Source organism: Excalfactoria chinensis, chromosome 5 (genome assembly GCF_039878825.1).
Source record: "Excalfactoria chinensis isolate bCotChi1 chromosome 5, bCotChi1.hap2, whole genome shotgun sequence".
Taxonomy (NCBI): domain Eukaryota; kingdom Metazoa; phylum Chordata; class Aves; order Galliformes; family Phasianidae; genus Excalfactoria; species Excalfactoria chinensis.
Genome location: NC_092829.1, coordinates 5,841,809 through 5,862,486, shown reverse-complemented (window position 1 = coordinate 5,862,486; position 20,678 = coordinate 5,841,809). Strand labels below are relative to the sequence as shown.

General features: G+C 40.6%; 2 long non-coding RNA genes across 2 annotated transcripts; one reads left to right on the top strand and one right to left on the bottom strand.

Annotated features, from left to right (window-relative positions):
* Positions 1-6,167: 6,167 nt before the first annotated feature.
* On the bottom strand, positions 6,168-7,952 carry LOC140252636 (uncharacterized). Its single transcript, XR_011903681.1, has 3 exons — positions 7,888-7,952; positions 6,816-6,888; positions 6,168-6,252 (listed from the first exon to the last, which is right to left on the bottom strand). It is a non-coding gene; the product is annotated as an uncharacterized lncRNA (long non-coding RNA).
* An 85-nt stretch (positions 7,953-8,037) lies between these two features.
* On the top strand, positions 8,038-16,503 carry LOC140253411 (uncharacterized). Its single transcript, XR_011903846.1, has 3 exons — positions 8,038-8,105; positions 13,715-13,868; positions 15,427-16,503. It is a non-coding gene; the product is annotated as an uncharacterized lncRNA (long non-coding RNA).
* The last annotated feature ends 4,175 nt before the right edge of the window (positions 16,504-20,678 follow it).

Here is a 20,678-nt window from a genome sequence, read left to right as displayed (position 1 = left end):
GAGAGAGTATTTTATCTAAATGGATAGTAAGTATTTCTTTATAGCCTTTCCTTTCATAAAGCGTTCCATTTGGATTGGTGTAAAGGCATAACTTTGCTTCAAAATAATAATAATAATAATAATAATAATAATAATAATAATAATAATAATAATAATAATAATAATAATAATAAAATCCTATGTTCATTTCACTCCAAATGAAAAATGAAGACTGGGAGGATGGGTACAGGCAGAAGTGTTTCCCCTGTGCCAAGGTGCCACTTCTCTTGCACACGACGTTGGTGACATTCATGAACAGAAAACAAAGCATGTGGAAATGAGTTTTTTTCTGTTCCCTTCCATGGCTTTGACCCACATCCTATGAGTTTTGTGATGGTACCAGTGTGTGAGGGATGTTTGTCAGATAGAGTGGAATGGATCCAATCTGAGGATAAGGCATCTAAATCTACCCATCCACATTCTCTACCATCCATAGGGACAGTACTCTGGGGGAGAAAATGCTTTCTGTTTATAATGAAAACTATCCATCACTGACCTTTTATCTTTCTCTTGACTTGCTGAGCTCAGTCTCTGAAACAGTGGTTATGCAGAGGCACGGCTGCCCAGGAAAGAGTTGGAATCACTGTCCCTGGAGGTATCCAAGGACTGTGGAGATGTAGCACTGAGGATCATGGTCGGTGGGCATGGTGGAGATGGGTTTGCTGTTGGTCTGGATGATCTTAGTGGTCTTTTCCAACCTTAGTGATACTATGATTCTATGATCTTCAGCTGCAGTGAGGCAACCCATGCTCAGCACAAAGAGAGGACATCTTACAGCCTTCACAACAAGCATAGAGAGACAAGCTGTAATTTTCATTGCTTGAAAGGTTGGTGGTAGAGCCTGCTCCTGCTGCTTGCCTTTTGTCATCATTAAGGCTGGCTTTTGCTACACAGGGAGCTGTCAGTGTCAGTGTTGCAGCATTTCCAAGTGAGCATTTGGGACAGTGAAAGGATGTGCTTCCCAGCTCTGGGAGCTGTGCTGGAAGTGAAGCTGCATGGAGATGAGGTGAAAGCAGATCTACTTGCAGAGCCCATGCTGCCTTGCAGATTGCTTTACCTACGTGCATTAGCTCTGTTTAAGCAAGCCCTGTAAGCCAGGAAAACAAGGTAATATATATGCACATCTCATTTGCTTAGTACCAGCACCACTCAGCACACTGGGCTGAAGATTTATTCTCCAGGGCTGTTACTCCCAGTAATTTAGGATCCAGCCATAAACAACTTGTATGAGCCATCAGGGGCAGAGGCGGAGATTTGGTGCAGATCAGCTCCTTCCCCACGTCACTGCACACTTTGATAGGCAACTTCTTATACATTTTGTTTTATAATTTGCCCACAGTGATGTTATCTGGAAGAGCATGAAGCTAAAATGATCATCTTACACCTCTGGTTAGGCAGAGTAATGAAGACAGATTGAGGAAGTTCTTTAATGCTGGAAATCCTTCAGTGGTTAAGTTTGCTGCATAAAAATAAAGCATTTGCTCACCTCAGAGCACAAATTGTGCTAGGCTTCAAAAGCTGTATGAGTGTGCTTAGTGCAAGCCTAGTAAATGGATAAAGAGAGGCATGCCATGGAAGGTAGTGACTTTGGAAGCCAACTTGATGACTGCTCTCTCACAGCCAGTGATTTCCATGTAGCCACATTTGCCATATTGTTGTTTCTTGCTCAGCTGGTCACACAGCTCAGATGTGGAAAGTAGAGGTTTCACCAGTGGCAACATCTAGGTAGTGGCAACATCTAAGTAGTCGTTTTTCTATTCTGCTCCCTAAGGCCTGTGTTTATCCCACCTGAAATTCTGACAGTGAACTGAGGGACCCCAAATGGGGACTGGTTTTACAAAAGGTGCCTCAGAGTGGACAGTACACACATCACTTCCAGTTCATTGAAAGTCTTTGGATGAGTTTGTCCCCGTTACCGAGATAGAGGCCCTAAGGGGATCAAACCCTTACACTGTTAGTATCCTAGTAAGCCATGCTATGCAAACGTGTTTTCCTGTGTTATTGCACAGGCCCTTCCAGAGCATCTCATACATTATCTGCATATTAATATCATTCTCAATGAATGTCCCATTTGCAAAAGATGAACAAACTACTTCTAGAGAAAGCTTTCTGTGAGCATGTTATGAAGAGCTGGTTAAGTTCTGCTGCTGGTTCTGCCCTGATTCTTGACCAGGCCTCTTAGTTCAGCTGCAGAGATGCCTCAGTTGGCCAGTTTGGACCAATGCAGGTGGTATCCAATGAGCTCTTTGCCACCCTCAGTGTCAGTCCCAAGGGAAGGTGATTATCTTAGTGGTCTTTTCCAGCCTTGATGATTCCATGATTCTTCTGTTTGGATGGGAGAGAGAAGCTGAGGAGGCCAGATGGGGAAACTGCCTCCACTCTAACTGCTCTGAACAAACTCAATGAAGATTCAGTTTATTCAAATATGTCTTCTTTTAAGAGCTTTCTTTCTATTGCAGAAGCCAAAACAAAGTCTTGTCTTTGTTCCAGTAGTGTTTTTAAAATGGCCAAGAAGGCATTAAGGTGATCTTCCTACCCAACAGCAGCATCCTGCCCCAGTGGGACTCTCTGGCTCCACAGGCACTGTCCCAGGGTTATGCTCAGCACCTCTTTTAATCACCAGAAGGAAGGTCTATGCAGTGGAGTCACTATCCCTAGATAGTGTTTGGGTTGGACTAGATGATCTTTAGTGGTCTTTTCCAACCTGAAGGATTTTATGATTATATAAATCCTCCTGACATGGGCTGGTGCAGGCTCTGAAGAGCCCTCCAGGGCAGATGCCAGCAGCACATCACAAAGCATTTTTAAAACATCACTGGAACAAAGCCTGGAGTGTGCACTGTCGGGAAGTGTCACTGATTGGCATAAAGATAGACTGGCTGCTTTAATAAACCTCTTCCATCTCTTGCCTCTGTAATTCTGTGACATTTTCTACAGGAAAGTAGCATACTTCCAAATTAATCTGATTGCAGCCAGGCAGACTGTCGTCCCCTGGAGAGAGCAGGGCTCTGCTGGCAAAGGCAGGGTGGAGCAGTGCAGCAGTGGCTGGCAGCAGGTGGGAGCTGCTCCATGACATGGAAGAACCCTGAGAGCCCGCCAAGTCGTTTGCCAGTAATTAGCAGGGGAATGAAGAGAGGCTGGGTAAGGAGATAGGCTGAATCAAGTTATTGCCAGACGGATATATAAAGCACAGGCGAGAAAAGAAGAGAGATGGGAAGTAGATGGACAGACTTAATGGATTAATCAATCGTCATCTACTTACAAGTAGACATTAGGAGGACATTAAAAATCAGTCATATAAACAGTATTCAAAGATTAGCACATCAGTGTGCAATATCTATGACTGCAGCACAGATTCTGTACAGGAGGTGAATTTGGCTGCATTCATCTGTTTTTCATAAAACCATTAGTAAAGACCTTTAAGTTCCTCCAGCCCAACTCCAACCCATCCCTACCATGTCCACTAAAACACATCCCTCAGTGCCACATCTCTATGTGCTTCTTGAACACCTCCAGAGATGGTGAATCCACCACTCTCTGGACAGCCTGTTCCAATGCATTGCCACTCCTTTGGAGAAGAAATGTTTCTTCATATCCAACCTGAACCTCCCCTGGCACAACTTGAGGCCATTACCTCTTATTCTACTGCTGTTACCTGGGAGCAAAAGCCAACCCCCACCTTACCACAGCTTCCTTTTTCAGGGGGTTGTTGAGAGCAATAAAGTCTTCTGTGAGCCTCCTCTTCTCCAGACTGAACTCAGCCCCTCCCATTAAGATTTGTGCTTCAGACCCTTTGCAGTTTCACTTCCCTTCTCTGGATATGCTCCATGGCCTCAATGTCTTTCTCACAGTGAGAGGTCCACAACCACACAGCACTTCAGGTGCTGTGGATGTATATAGGTATTGTAACACTCAAAAGCCCCAACTCCACCACACTGCAGCTTGGCAGCATCCTGCATCAGAGACTGAGTGACCAGTGGGACCACCTTTGGGACCAGATGGACTCAGCACAGCCACCTACCCACCTAGATCATGTTTATCCCAGCCATGTGTTGACATGGAATGAAGCGTGGGAAGAGAACTAGAGAAACACAATTCTGTCCTTCTCATCCCATTTATTGGATTCTTCCATTCGGATACTTCACGTTACTGCAATAACATATACTGTAATAATTACTACATACCAGGTTTCATCAGGGAGAGAAGTCTGAAAATACCCACAGCCTTTTAGGAGTAGCTCAGCCAATTGCAATTTTCTGGGCATTCTCACAAGCGTTCCTTCATGTTCTGGACACCAAAGTTCCATCTTCAGCAGCAGTTTTTAAACAAGAGAAGTCTGTAATCAGTGGGTATGTACAGACACATAGAATGCTATCTCTGGTCCACAATCTGATTACACAGAACATACTGTTCATATAAAACACCCCCATCCTCCTTATCTTTTGTTTACTTTGTGAAGCTGAGCCAGGAGCTGCAGTGATTTCCTCCAGCCAATAGATCACCCACCCGTTGTCTTTCTCCTTCCTTCTAGAGATTAAAAAACACAACCTCCGTCTTGCACACTGTAATTCTTTAACCGTGTATATAATCAGCTTTTCTGAGTAAAAAATGACAAGTGCCAAGCAATAGCTTCCTAGCCATGCACCATCCTCTGCATGCCTGCAAGAAACAAGGACAGGCCCACTGTAGACACACTGCTAATAAACCTACAGCTTTAACAAGCCAGGAAACTTTGTTAAGAGTTCATGGAGGTGTTACAGTTTTCCAAAAGACCCAATTTTCCTTTTGTAGGCTGATCTTCCTTTTCCCATTCACCTTTTTCATTTCCCTATCCTTATCATAGAATCATAGAATCACAAGGTTGGAAAGGACCTACAAGATCACCTAGTCCAATCCTTGGCCCTTTCCTCCTCATTTTATTTGTTTTCTTTATGCTCTTGAGCTCCATCAAGAAATGCTGACTCTTGTTCTGGCCTCTTTGACCCTTAGTTTAAAGTTTGTCTTGCCAAATAACTTTCTAACGGGGAAACAAATAAAGAAAAAACCCAAACAGATGAATTAAAAACAACAACTAGAAAACCATCACCAAAACCAACCCACTGGGGAAACCAAGATACCAACTGTGATAGTAGATATACTCTGCCAGTCTAACGCACTCTGCATTTCCAGATGAGCTTGCTTAAAACAAAGACGACTAAGGAAGACAAACAGAAGAATCCCAGCCCGTTTGAACCTGACAGAGCTGACCCCTTACTATGTGATATTTGCTAATGAACTCCATGCAGTGACAAATGTGTGAGAATCCCTTCCCAGGTTTTCTTAGGGTGGGTGCTGGGCTATTATCAAGCAATGTAACAAGCAAGCCTGAAAATGGGTTGTGGTGGGTGGTTGCTTTTTATTATTATTATTTTTTTTTTTTTCCCTGCTAAATCACAGCATAAATGTTTCCCTCAGCAGATGCAGACGCACATCATTTCTTTCGGGATTTTATAACCATGACAACCAGTTTTAAAGGAACCTCTTCAGTTTCTATCATTTAAATTAGAAGTATGTCCAAAAAGAGGACTGCAGAATGAACAGAAGTACGCTACTATTCGCACATCTTAACCACAGTGGAGGGTTCGATTTTTGCCTTTGTTATTACATACAAACATGGTGCAGCGTAAGATAAAGGTTCTGTACTTAAAAAACTCATTTTAAAAGCAAAGTTTATTCCCTTGCTCCAAAGCCTTCATTTTAAAGGTGATGAAATTAAATCTTCCTCATTTTAACTCATGTTGGATTTAATGATACTGTAATTTATAATGAGTAAAGTGTGTTGACATTTAATGCATATGACTTCTTTGAAGTTACATCCTTTTAGTAAAGATGAATTTTGATGAGCTTTACCAAAAGGGTTGAAAGAGTTTAGGTAAGCTAAAAATAACTCAGGAGCAAGTTTAATCTGGGTTAGACACGGTTCCTTTTATCTTACATTGAAATCTCATTAGCGGCAAGGTGCAGAGAGACTTTCAGTGTTTTCAAATGCTCTAAAAATCAATGTGAAGCTCTGGGCTGAAGTCACAAGGAGTGGTCAGCACCCATGTTCTTCATGCTGCCAGTGCTAGTGGCACTCACAGCCTGCAGAGCTGGGCTTCACTCCAAGAGGCTCTTCTGGGCTCCACTTCTGCTTCTAGCTCTGTCCTGCTCTGCCTCATGTTCATCTGTTCTGACCTGCATATGCTCAAATGAAACACACCAGTGTTGCCCACTTGAACCCAAATGTTCAGGCCAATAGGAAAAGCAATGAGTGTGCACCACCCAAACAGAGGGTTTACAAAGATCCTGCCCCAGAATTTCCATCTTTATTGTCCCATGAAAGAAATCACAAAAGAATGAAGACTGACCTCAGAACTTTGCAAAGGAAGATAAACCAATATTGCAACATGATATCATCAGAATTCTGGTTCCCTAAGCACCTTCCATTTGGGAGCCAGAATTCTGACAATTTCATATTAGATCCAAAAGTAATGCCTCCTAGTTATTTCCATGGAAACTACAACAGATACAAAGAGCACAATAGCCCTATTTGATAGAGCTACATAACATTCTTTTCCAGCATAGTCACCACCCAAGGTGTCTCTGCTGATGAAATGAGGAAGGATTGCTCTCATTTATTCTGATGACTGAGAGCAGAGGAAAGGGACAGCTTTTGGGGTGACATCTTTCTCCCCTGCTGGACTTGCTAGTGCAGAATTGGGAGAGAGAACTGAAGAATCTGAATTTAAATTCCATACCTTTGAACCAGCTTTTGACACACAGGAATGAAGAGAAGAGATTCAACTTCATCTAGCCTGAAGACCTGCTTAGCTGAGGGTTACAGAAAATAATAATTTTACATATTTTTTTTTACTATCGTTATGTAAAATTCTCAACGTCTAACAGATGTAAGGTCATTAGACCTTACCGCCACGTGAACACATCAGAGCCCAAACTTACATGATTTTTAATGTAAGCTCACCTACCTTTGAGAATAACATTGCATCTAGGTCTGTTTTAATAAGGGCTAAGAAAATGCTGGGTGTAATTTTCAAGCAGGAAGAAATGAATGCCATGGTTTAGAAAAGAGCTCTGCAGGGAGAGCAGCAATACAAGTCCAGTGCAAATTACAGAGGACGCATACTCCTATACAAGAAAACAAATATACATATGCACACAGGCACAGATTCCTATATGCATGAAAAGCAGGTTATTAAAGAGACGGTCTGAAGGCAGAAGAAAGACAAAAAAGCAGAGGACGGTGCTGCCCATGGTAAGAGATTGGAACTAGTTATCTTTGAGGTCTCTTATACCCAAGCCATTCAGTGATTCTAGGATTCTATGGGAAGTTTTCACCCACAAGAGCAGAAGCTGTTAGAAAAAAAACACCAAGAAAACAGCACTGTGAAGAGACAATTTTTCTACTGCCTCTAGGCAGTATTTTCTATTCCTCTGGGCAGTGCTGCTCCCTCCTTTTTGCCACAGTAGAGTCAGCCAATTAGAAGTGAAAGCATGCTCCTGTTGCCAGCTACTGACAAAGAGCCCGAACACTTTTGCTAAATAATACAGCACAACTGAATAGAATATGGCTCTATGGATGCCCTTACTGAAGAAAAGAACACTTAAGGGAATAAAAATAGAAAATTCTGAGTTTGGGTTTTTTCTTTTATTTAAAGAGATCATCTTTCCCAATCAGGTATGACACACCTAGTTGCGCTTGGTAGGACTGAATGATATATTAGGCTCTTTCCTCAGAGCTCCGATCTTAATTTTATCACAGTTCTCAGGAAATTAAATGCATTGTATGTTGTTCCCTCCTTTGTACGATACCTGACTGTAATGGAAATGCTGAGTCACAGCTTGAATCAGTGACTAAGCACCTGGCAGGAAGGTAGGGCCAACCCAAAGGAGCTCAGGTGCAAGCAAGCAGTGCACCTAAATGATTGCAAGGGGTGGAGCCAAGATCCACCTCCTCCAAGACTTTAAGGGCTTGCAGTGTAGGCAATGTATCCTGTTGGTGATTCCTGCCTATCTGAGGCTTTCTGAAGGTGGGCAGCATTTTTTCTTTTTCTTCTCCTTTTTTCATTGCAGCTGCTGCACTTGGGCTTTTACTCTCTTGCTGTAGCTTGGGACTCTGCTACCCTGCTATCATAGCTACCCTGCTATCATAGCTGTGCTTTCTGTCATGTTCTAGTACTACACTGACTATGGTCTGGTTTTAGATTTATCTGGTTGGCTCCAACTGGGCAGTCATAATTCATCCTTTCTGCTGTTGTTGAACCTGAGATATCTGAATGAGGTCTCTTGTTTCCTTATTACTTGATCTGAGCTGCCGAACTATGTACTTTCTCCCTGAGTGATGTACGAAAGAATGAAGACATGGATGATCTATGAGAGGTTCAAATGCTCCTTTATATATGACACACTAGTCTGGTTCCCTTTTATTTTTGAAGCTGTACTGTGTAATACACAGAGAATGCTCAAATTCTGTCAAATTAAACCAGAAGTATAAAGATAATCCTAGGCATGATGTGCATTAGACCCACTTGAGCTGCGAAAAATCAGCTTAACCAAACTATCTGCTTATATCGTATCTTTGGACTAAGTCCCTCAGACAGAGCTCCCAGCTCACTGGATAAACCAAAATATACGTTTTGAACTCAAATTAAGTCCTAAAGATTAGGGATAGCTAAGGCTTCTATAATAGAATAATCTATCCTTGTATACATTTGAAAGCAGAAACTTCCTCATACAGGAAGGGAAAGCTGAAAACTCAATAAAAGTGTTTGTTCTTTATGCTACACATCATGAACAATCCTGTAAAAGTGCACTGAGACAAAGCTGCAGGATCTCAGGGATTGGATGGTAACTCAAGAGGTGAACTCAAGAACAACCCAGCTGAAGCAGGCTACCTACAATAGGACACACAGGTAGGCACCCATCTGGGTTTTGAGTATCTCCATAGAAGGGCAACACTGCTAGTTATAGGCCTCCAACTAGACTCTATGCCAGTGGTGACCACCTTCTGATCAGGCTCAGCCAGTTCTCAATCCATGTCACTGTCCACTCATCTATCTCTAAATTGCATAGCATGAATGTTGTAGCACACAGCATCATACACCTTGCTCAAGTCAAGGTACACAACATTCGCTGCTCTTCCCACAGTGAAGCTCATTGAAACAGCATTATTCTAGCCTGGCTGTCAATTGGCATAACTCAGTATCTACACTGCAGTGAAAGCCAGGTTAGCAGCAGATTTAACCATTGTGCTTGAAAAAGAATCGTCTTTTTGGGTGTTCAGGAGAAGATGAAACCCAGGTGGTGTTGAGGCTTTAAGGAAACGGACCTGTTTTGTCCTTGAACTAAAATCTATTTTCCTTGGGATGATCTGTGCTACAGTTGTGCTGTTTTCTTCGTATGCTCAAAATCTGGAAAAACAAATATTAAAAATAAGATTCCAAATATTAATAGGATAAAAAAGCAGGATGGAATTTCTTCTTTTTTTCAGCTACAGGAGCTTTGTCTGATTTGAAAGAGTTCTAGCTACAGGGCCAAAAATCATTTATTATGAACAGGACTGCTGACAAACCTTCACTTGCATGAATCCAAATGGAGGATGGGTCACAGGCTCAGCTGGTGCGAGTTCAGCATACAACAGCCAGTGCAAGTATTGTGATTTACACCAGCTGAGATGTGCCTTGCTGTTTCTATTTTAATAAATCTGCTGTAAGAATAAATTTCTCCTTACTTGCCTGGCACAGATCTGTTGAGATGTTTAACCACAGTAACAAAATGGCTATGTTTTTAGTGCAGATCACAAATGAAACATCCATTGTGCAATATAATGCCTATCTTACAGCCCAAATTGATTTTAGAGGTGCTAATTATATTATACCATAATGTTGCAGAAACTACAGTAATTCACTTCTAAAATCCTTTTTATTTCTTTTTAATTACTCGTGTTTACCAATTCCTATATACTCAGAAACGGCTCAGAATTGCAATAAGCAAAGGAGGCTTGAAGTGGAATGATGAAGAACATCTGGCACACACATAATTATACCAGGCAATTTATTTTGCCTTTACCATCTAACTATAGCCATGTTAATGAGGTAGAGTTGGATTCTATCACTCTTCTGAAAATTTAGGATTGCCTTATTGCATGGGTAGTTTCACTGAAATAACTGGCATCAAATAAAGTGCGTCACACCAAACTTGGAAGAAAGGGTGGCAGACTCTTTCCTCATACTAAGTGGAGCTTCTGACCTTAGATACGTGGCCAGCCTTACCCGTGTGTTATCCTTGTTGATCATTTCACCCAAGTCTGAGTTCAACTGATGAGTATGCAAACAGAGTTATGATGGCAAACGTTCCTTTGTTGTTGGCACTGCAACTGCAGTTGGGAGAAGATGTATTTTTCTAGTCTGGAAAAGGATCTGAGGAGACCTAATTATGACTTTCTAATATTTGAAGGGAGATTATAAACAGGAGGGAGATGAACTCTTTAGATGGTTAGATAGTGACTGGACAAGGGGGAAATGATTTTTAAACTAAAGGAAATATTTAGATTAGATGTTAGGTGGGATTTTTCTCACTGAGAGAATGGTGAAGTACTGGATCAGGTTGCCCAGAAAGCCTTTCAACACCATCTAGGTGAGCTCCTAAAGAGAAAACTGAGCAAAAAAGAAATTGCTGAAATGTGAGACAGCTTCTCAGCCGTGTTTCACAAAAAAATATTGCCCTCAGATTAATTCAGTCTCAAGTGTCCAATTTAATGAAATCACATTGCTTCTGAAAATTCCGCCTTTTGAATTTCCATAAGAAACAGAACAGAGAAAACTGCCCCTTCTATACTGTCAGAACAGTTTCAGCTGGTAGGGACAGTAAATGAGTGAAAGACTTGGACTGCTCAGTCCATTATATACCACCTCAGCCTAAGGTGACGACAGCTCTCTTTCTGTTGGAGGGAAATCACTCCCACTCCAATTAGACTGGCCAGCTGAAGGAACGCTTTGTGTCTGTACATCAGCAGCGGCTCTGAAGAGATGGGTAGTGAATCCTCACAATCAACGTAGTTGCTCTCACCACAAAACTAATTGCAAGGAGAGTAAACAACAGGCCCATCAGTCACTCAGTGTGACTTTGTTTATAAGGATGTCAGAATATACTACTTGTGAATCCCAGCTCCTTCAGGTAAGTGGAACTATAGGTAAGCAACATTGTCCAGCATCCATTACCTTGTAGAAGGACTTAATTTCTTCTGGTTTCTTCTGCAGTCTCCTGTCCTACTCACTCAATTGTTATTGGCTTCAAGTTACCCTGTGGAACCAATTTCCATTCTTTGTTCTGGGGATCTGTCAAGTCCACAGCAGCACTGACCCTTATTCATCATTTCTTGTGGTTTCAGTTGTGTCTTGCTCCATCTTTATGTCTGTTCCTTTGTGCAATTTCAGATTAGCTTACTTTGGCTACATCACTCTTGTGAATACAAGTAGGACTTTTATTGAAGATTCAGCTTTTCTTCCTCATCCCCTGCCTGCCAAATATCGAACCAGGTTTTGCTGGAGCCTACAGTTCAAAAACTGAACTGAAAGGCATTTTATTCTAGTGGTTGCTGTCTTTATTTTAAATACTTTCTTGCCATGTATGCACATTTATTGCTGTATGAAAATTCACATCTATGTCTGGTTCATGATCCAAGTCCTCTTTATAGAATCAAAACAACTCATTGTTCATATTTCAGTAATGTTACCCCTGATTTATGTTTGTTGGGAAAGGTTCTAAGTCTGATCTACCCAGCTCTAGTGACTGTCTAAGGATAAATGTGCCACCAATATTCACTCTAACTACGCTCCTAATAGAAGGAAATCTTCAGCCCACAATAATAATAGTGCCTATACTTGCATCATTTATTTAATTTCAGTTTGTGATAGAACAAATTGGTGTGAGTGCTCAGCATTGCTGAGGATACATATGGCTTTTGTTTTTTGAATTCAGTTAATGGTATGTATTTATCAACACTAACTTCTATGTTTAATGAAGAGAAACACCACCTACTGAAAGCAAGATGGTCTGACATCCATTTCAGGGAACGTTTGTGCATGTAGTAAAGGCCTGATTAACAATACTTGCTTTAAGAGGACCTGTTTTCTATTGCTTATATCTTTCCCATACTATAAAGTGTTCTACTCTGAGAATTCATATGAAGTAGGATTGCTTTGGATCTCTTCCCTTCCCCAAAACTGTTTAAGAGCAATATTTAGAACTCCAGAACAAGAAGAAACGAGAACAGGAAATGTATTTTTCTTTGCTGTCTCAAAATAATACTGGCAACCCTTTTAGTTTTGTTTTGCTTAGTGCCATTAGAAACCACAAACATTCTACAGTTTAGTGAGGGGCTGATCTCTGGGGTCACAGTTCTGCCTTTTTCTGTTGTGAAAATCCACCTAATTATAATGTCCAGTTTAGTGTTTTTTTTTCCAACTTTGGATGTTGATACTTATAAAGTTTGCACTGTCAGTCTCAGAGGATTGCACAGTCTCTGACATGTGTGATTCAGGTGAAGAATGAGGTAGAAGAGTTTCAAAAGCAGAACCTGCAAAACAGCATAATGGAGGAAGAAGAATGAAGAGATGAGATGGTATCTAAAGCTTGGAGAATGGCTTACAGCTGGATTGTAAGACACAGTAGGAAAAAAAAAAGTCCAAAAAATGTTAGTAGGTTGGATGGACAGCTCTGAAAAGCTAGGGTTGGTGATGGATGCCCACCAGGGGACTATATAAGGCAGGAGGATTAGAAGGCAATCAGTCAATTAAAGACTATCAAGAAAATGTGGACAATAATTGGACTTCACACAAGTTTAACTTCTGAGTGTGTGACTCTGCATTTGATGATACTATTGGAAAGGCATAACTTTCTCTGAAACAAATGAGGTTAAGACGAGGGTTTTGAAGCACTTGTTGGTTGGTGCTTTCCACTGACCACAAGTAACCCCAGTATCAAGCTGTTCTAAATGTCTTGACCTTATTTTATGTAAGTAGAAAGGCATCAGAAGATGGCCAGAGGACTGGAGCACCTCTCCTGCAGTGAAAGGTTGAGGGAGTTGAGGGTCTAGGTTAGATGTTACGAAGAAATTCTTCACTCAGAGGGCAGTGATGTACTGGAAAAGGATGCCCAGAGAAGCTGTGGATGCCCCATCCCTGGAGACATTCAAGGCCAGGCTTGATGTGTTCCTGGGCAGTTTATTCTAGTGATTAATAACTCCCTCAATTGCATGGGGAACTGTGACTAGATGATCTTTGTGGGCTCTGCCAAGCCATTCTATGAGTCTATGATCTTTAGATCTGCATCAACATTACTGCCAACCACGTCACACTGAGATAGGAAACAGCACAGAAAAAAAGAGAGTTCCTCTACTCTTTACCCTACAAAATGCAATATGGGGCTAATCCATCTCACACTGTGCTTGAACTCATACCCCTTAAAATATGACTGATGTTATTGTTTTCTTTCTGCCCTTTTCCTCTTAGATGATAGATACAGACAAGAAAGTCTTTATCAGCATATAACACTTTATAAAACAACAACAGCAAAAAAAACCATTTTCAATCTCACAGTTGAAATTAATTATTAAAAAGTTATTGTTTTTTTCCTTAAGGTCTCTGTACACACATCCACGAAACATGATATGTGCAGCCCACAGGCTTGTACATCTAGTTGTAAGAAACCTTGCTTCATTCTCTACCATTTGTGGAGGTGCTAACTACTTCAACACCCGTAAGTGGAAAGCTCATGTCAAGCTACCAAGTCAGGTGAGTTACTGTTAACCTGTACTATTTTGAATGGCACAGCTTTTGTTTAATTGTGATATTCTAGAATTGAAATGCTTCTTACCTCCTTCCTTCATACCAGAGAGGTGCAGTCTGCAGGTGCCCAGACTGACAATAAAAGGCACTGTGCAATGGACCCACTCCATCGGGCACATTGTGCAGCACAGCACTGAATATTTAAAACGTGCCATTGGTCATTTTAAGAATGCCATTTTGGAAGTTTGGGGCAAATGTAAGCATGCTATTAAGTTCAGTTGACTTGATGTTGCTGGATTAAACAATAAAATCAAAGAAGCTCTTCAAGCTATTGATTTCTTCAGTGCATTGTATGCATTTACGTAAATCTAATTAAAACATTGTGCATAACCCAATTACGAGCTATTCCCTTACAGCAAGTTTTATATTTATCTAAGCCAGGCTGTGCCAGCTGTGAGACAAAACCCTGGATTTGCAAATAGCTATTGTGTAACAGCTGTAGTGGTCAGATAAATACACCGATTATTTTGTCTTTCTGCTAATGAATCATGCACTTGTGGATCAGGAATATTTTTTGCTGTATCAGGTTGCTAAAATTTTCTTCAGAGGCATGTCTCAGCTATCAGATTGTACAGCAGATTAGTAGTATAATTTAAAAGGCAGGCATTTATGGGGCTGAAGGACAACAGGAAATGCTCACTTTGTGTTCTGCTGGTAGGGGGGAGGCAAGTCTTTAGAGGTAATATCAACACTCTGGATTGTTCTCTGGGGAAGCTGATCTCTACCCATTGGCAATCCAGGAGAATGGACTTCAGAAGTTTAATCCCTGGTTCAAAACTAATTTGAACCTTAAGGTTCTTAGTCACCAGCACTTAGATTTAGATGGGGTTTGCACCAGTGTTCATGAAAATTCCCCTAACAGTCCTGAAAGTGCAGTTCGGTCACCCAAGTACCAGTAGAAGAAGACGAAGAAGGGCAAAGCTCTTGCTGTTTTCTACATACACTATGCATGTTTTTTGTTTGTTTGTTTGTTTGTTTTCCTGCAACAAATCTACACCACGTTTGTGACAGCCTGTGTGTACTTTTTCTTTTCCCAATGCTGGATGAAGTACCAGGCTCCGGGGAAGAAAATGGTACAACAAACTTTTGTCCACAGGAGTAGAACGCTTTGAAGAAAAACATCCTTCAAGGCTCAAATCTATGACAGCTTATGAAGAAGAGCTAATATAGAAGATCCCATCATGAGCCTGGGAAAAGGGAGAGAGAGGACAAACCTAGCTGAGCAGTTGGGAAGGAAATTCCGGTTAGGTACATGAAGTGGAAGAAGAGGAAAAGAAAGACAGGGATGCACTGATGAGGGCAGTACAGACCAAAGGAGGAATGGGCAGAGCATGGGTAAGGCAGCACAGAGTAATAGTGGGAAGAAAAGATGCAGGACATCTTTCAGTGTGTCATTTACTATTCCATCCCTCTAAGACAGGAAATGAGGTTGTTGAGTGGGAAGACCATACACCTTTAATACTGAAGAAATGATTTTTCCTTTTGTTTTGTTTTTTTTCCTCAGATGTTGATAAGGACAACTCAGCTGACTGACCAGTAGCTTATTATCCACCCCCACTCAAGGAACACTTTTCCAAGAAACCCTTCAGCTTCCAGCACAGTAACTACAGAGACAATGCTGCTGGCTGCAGAACAGCATAACAAGTAGCAATCTCTCCTCATGCAACCTTTAAGTATAGGCTTTAAGTGTTGCAAGCATTCCCTAAGGCAAGTGAGACTGAAATGGCACCTCAGCACATGTACTACCCAACTCTGGAATTTCAAACTACATGCCATTCCCTTCCAGCTGGAGACAAGTTTATGAGCTTGAGCAGGCAATGAGAGCTTCTTTCCATACTAATGAAATGTCCAAGTCCTAATGGATTAGTAGTTTTCATATCAGATTAAATCTTCTATTTTTGCTGATAAAGGCACAAAAGTCACTCCTAATAGGCTTTCAGATTTTGTTAGCAAAAATACATCTCAATAGAGCACAGTGCCAATGAGATACAAACAAGACAGAAAAGGCTTTAACGTGTTATGACGGACTGCTCAGAAACTCTGCTTTCCTCCAACTGGCCGGAACACAGAGAGACAACTTGCAGAGGTTGATTGCTGATGCATAGAAACCCTATGGGCACGTTTCTAGAAACTCATGCACAGCCAGCAACCTCTGGTCTCCACAGAAGTCCCTGGAGCTGTTCTGGAACCCTGGTCGGCCATGGGGACGCTGGAGCCTGAGGAAGTTTTCAGGCTATTTTGATGCCAGAAGTTATTCCATTCATTTGTAAAGCCACTGATTGAATAGAGATCCCAAGTTCAATGGCTCACCAGTAACCTTTCACCATACAGGACTACAAGTGTTGGGATAAAATATCAGCCATGCAGTTCCTCCAGATTTAAAGACAGCAGCCTCACACATCTACCCCAGGTGAAACCATACATCCAATTGTGCTTGGTAAGCATGTTAATGTCTCTTCATGTGCCAGTTCTTTTGGTGACTCATCTGTGGAAGCGATATAAAGTATAGCATAATATTGTCTCTACCCACAATTACTTTGATAGCTATTTTTTAAATGGCTGTTTTTGTTCTTCTTGTTGTTGTTTTCTTTACACCTGTAAGCTTTTCTATTTGTTATTTTGGTTCCTAACAAAGTGATTGCTGTTTCAATCAGTGTTCCAATATGCTCCCTTCCTTTAGTTCCTGAATGAGTCTATGATAATTTTCAGAAAGGAAGGGGAAAAGATAGATGAATTATGGCACCTGAAGTCAGAGAGAAAATTCTGAAAGGAAAATGTAATTAAGAAATAAATTGAAAAACGGAAGCACCTGTGATACAGTGGTCAGGAGTGATTATATTAGGGCAGATACCATTGCAGGCAGCTTAATTCCCTTTCAGTCTTTTCTTTCAAGATTTGGACTGTTTGCTCATTTATTGGGATAAAATGTAAGCCTCTCCTACTTGCACTGTTAGATTTAATGAGCACTATTTTGCAGTTAAGTAAAATACTGACATATTTCCACTGATGAAAAGGTTTCTGTGGCTTTTCAGAAAGCCCTCGATTCTTTAATTTATAGGGCGTAGTTAAAAACTGCTTGGCAAATATGTGTCTGGAATGTGTTTTGCTCGTATGGCCAAACGCCACCAGTCCTCTAAATTCAAAGGTTTTAGAGAGATCGAAAAGGCTGTAAGAAATTCCCATCTCTAAAGAATTCTTTAAATTAGTTTCTGAGCAAGATGGGAATGGAAAATATGAAGGAGAGTGACTGCAGAAATGGTAAATAACAGTGACATTTTGAATGTTTGATCAAGAATTGATCCTAATATAATTTTACATGGAAATATGAGTACACCGGGATATGAAGCACTGCTGAAGTTTTATGGGCTTTTGATTCAGTAGCACTGAAGGGGTATGAGATGCAATGAATGTGCTGACACCTGAAAATGTACTTTATCTTTGGGACAGACCCAAACAGATTCTACCCTAGAAAATTATAAGAGCATGATGGCTTGTTTCTGGCCTCTCATACTTGTTCCTTTCACAGGGCCTGGAAGCAAAGTCTGACTGAAGTCTAGTAATGCAAATTTTCCTCTGTATGATGGACCCACGGCTATCCCATAATCACAGAACATTAAGCCCTGCCACATTTTTTTCCAAAGTGGTAGGAAATTTGTCCCCTTTTACCAGGTGCATCACAAAGAACATTATTAAGTAACAAATGCTTTCTGAATGTGTCAGTATTCCTAATTCCTAGACCATTTTTTTTTCCTTGTGTGTCTTTGAATATCTCTAAAGAGAGAAGGGTGTTTCATGTCTAATACCTATAGCTGCAGTGATTTCAGCGTGACTTAACTGAAATGCTGAGTAAAAGCAAATCTCTTGAAATAGATCTGGCATGCAACAGTTACTATTAGCAATCTTGATTCACAGCTTCTTAGAGGCACTTTCAGTTCACTGTTCATTTCTGTGGTATTACATGTTTATCAAAACAACCTTAGTAAAAGAAAAAGATGGGGGCAGCAGAATCCCGCTAGATCACCACAAGGATAGTGAGAGAAATGGTTGAGATGATAACCTATTTAAGTTTATTAAATCTGAAGTACTTGTTAAAAGTACAGATAAATTTTTAAAGAAGGCTCCAGGGAGACCTTATAGCGGCCTTCTGGTACCTGAAAGGGGCCTACAGAAAAGCTGAGGAGGGACTTTTTATAAGGACAGGTAGCTATAGGGTAAGGGCAAATGGTTTTAACTGGAAGAGGGTAGATTCAGACTAGATATCAGGAAGAAATTCTTTACTGTGAAGGTGGTGAGACACTGGAATGGTTGCCCAGTGAGGTTGTGGATGCCCCCTCCTTGGAAGCATTCAAGGCTGGACTGGATGGGGCTGTGAGCAGCCTGCTCTAGAGGGAGGTGTCCCTGCCTATAGCAGGGGCTTGGAACTGGATGGTCTTAAAGGATCAACCCAAACAATTCTGTGATTCTATAAAGTTGCTATAATTTAATATCAACAGAACTCTGAGACTAAGATAGCAACAACGTGCATGAAGAATAACTAAGCTAAATTTATAGCGTTTTTGTCATCATAAGGCACGTAATCTCTGCAGCTATTAAAATACATCAGACTTGATAGGAATCTAGAACTAGTCCAGATAATAAGATTTCAAGCACTGGATTCCCTTTCCAAAAGCTGGGCTGATTCTAATTGATTTAGAATGTTTTTACAGAGTAACTGTGGGAACAACAGCCAGTCGAATGTTATGTGAATGGCTGTTTTTAGAATAGAAAATGGCATCCTAAACAACCAAGGGAAAACAAAGCAAAGAAAGAAAGAAAGAAACAAAAATCCCACAAACCAAACTAAAGCAAAACAATTGGCAATTGTTATCAATATTTCAATACTGATGCAGCCCAAGAGAACTGCAGACTCACAAAATGAATGAGGTTGGAAGGGACCTAGTTTCACTTACATGCTTAGTCAGGACCCACCAGAGACTGTCACTGTCCTATTGAGTTTTGAATATCTCTGACTATGGAGGTGCCATAAGATATCTGGGTGACCTGTTCCAGTGTTTGTCTATATTTGTATTTTCTTTTAGTGAGATCTTCCATTTGTTTTTTTGTGCCCATTGCTTCTAATTCTTTCAGTGAGAACCACTGAAAAAGAGCCTCAATCTTTCCTCATATTCATTATGCATTTGTACATATTGATGAGATGTTTCAGCGTGAGGAAAGCATTGATGGATACCAGCTCATGTAGCAAACTGAAGAAGTAGAAAAAATCTTTGTAATTTCTAGAGTTTGGTTCTCAAGTATTTGATTCAGTGGAAGCATGGAAGAGTTACACCCCTCACAGACTATACAAGGTAGTTAAAAGGTAGTTGTATACAGATGACACATTTGTGAATGATTTTAATATAGCACCAGGGACCAACGCTGTCATCTTACTTTGGTTTGGAGCACCTCAGAGCACTTTGTGATCGCTGCTCTGATAGAAAGACAATGATTTCTTCATATCACCACTTGATGTCACTTGACACCATACTAATAAACTTGATGAAGCCCACTTCTGGACAATAAACAAAGGTTCTTAGAATAAGATGTCCGAAAATGGGAAACCAAGATGCTATAGAGGTCCTACAGAAAAGTAATATTTAGTGGCTTTGGGTTTGCCTAAAATTCTTGTAACCAGTGTTGACAACTGCTAAATTACTTACAAAAACACAATCTCTTTTTGTTCACAGAAATATTTGTACCAGCTTTCTCTTCCAGAGACAGACTAGAATTAATCACTGAGACTATGATTTATTAAGTTAGAATGTGATCCTCAATTATTAGGTGCCCAGGTTTGAAGAGATGTGAAACAGACACAGATGTTTCTAGATCACTGTTCCAAAAATAAGACTCCATATCTCAGTGTCATTTGTCACTTAAAAAGTTTTGGCTGAGCCTCAGGTTTTTTCTCTGCTACATCTTCATTCCTTACTGATACAGTGAGTTCCATATTTCCCATGCATAAGAAATACCAGCTCTGAGAATGAAGGCAGGATAACACATTTCCTAATCTATCTAGTCCAAAGTAAAGTGAATTATTGTTCCCCAATGGAATTTGTCATACATCAGCATGACCTGAATCTTAATCAGTTTATGTGATCACAGTCTTGCAGTCTCTCCTCTTCCACTTTCCATTTATTTACTGCTGGGACTTGGATTTATTTGTGACAGAAACCTTTATCCTGAGACTTGTGTACATTGGTTGTATTCTCCGGTAATCACCAGCCAGGTGGTCTTGCCAGGAAATAGACCTGATCTTTTGTAGATTAAATGTTAACCCACCACATTTTCAATCCCAGAGCTTCTGGGAATATTTTATCTAGAAGAGATCTGCCTTGCAACTTCACTGAAAGCAAAGTGTTTTTCTGGATACTGTTTTCAAACTATCGTTAGATAAAACAGAAAAAAAAATATAAAAATAAAAGGCTGTTTGAGGTTGTCTCATTTTGTTTTGAGAATGTCAAAAAATCATTTGTTCTTACTTTAATCAAAGCAAGAGGAATGAGTGGCATCGAATTATATTCATATAATATTTTGTACGGTTTTTGATGGTTTTTTTTAGCACTTCAGTGGTTCCAAGTTTAAACAGTTTGGAATTCCTGTTACCCAAAGTTTTGAAGAACGGAAAAGATTCTGATTCTTGTTTGCCTTCCAACACTGGCTTTTAGCACTGAAAGAAAATATCCACTGTAGTTAATGCGAGCTGCTTGCTCTCATTTATAA